Consider the following 542-nt stretch of genomic DNA (forward strand, 5'->3'; position numbering starts at 1 on the left):
AGGGCAGCGCCTGGCCAGCCTGTTTGCCTGAGCTGGACACAAGCGCTCGGCGTGGGGAAGAGTAAGGGCACCAGCGTGGTGACAGACACTTCACGGCACGAGGGCTCTCCCACGGCCCTTGGATTAAACTTCCCCCGTGGGAAGCGAGCGCAGATGGTGCCGGGTGCCCTGGCCTGGCTCCTGTGGAGCAATGCTGGGCGCAGGCACAAGCGCACACCGCGGCCGGCAGCAGAGACGGTCACCTTCACAGGGAAGCAGGGACTGCGTCCTGATGCCGTCACTGACCCCCGAGAACCAAACCACATGCAGCTCCCTGTCCCAAGGCACCTGTGCTGGCGTAGCCAAAACCTCGCCAGCAGCCACATGGGAGCCGCTTGGGTTGGTTTAGTGCCGAGGACCTGCTTGCCCCGGCTCTGCCAGCCTGCTTGCCAAGGGCCCTACAAACATGAGGTCCTCTCCCCAGCGCCGCTCTCACAGGCTCGCGGTGGGACTGGGCGAGGGAGGACTGGCAGCTCCCAGGGTCTGAAGGGACAACACCAACT

The sequence above is a fragment of the Phaethon lepturus genome, unplaced genomic scaffold, assembly GCF_000687285.1.
Source record: "Phaethon lepturus isolate BGI_N335 unplaced genomic scaffold, ASM68728v1 scaffold20755, whole genome shotgun sequence".
Lineage (NCBI taxonomy): Eukaryota > Metazoa > Chordata > Aves > Phaethontiformes > Phaethontidae > Phaethon > Phaethon lepturus.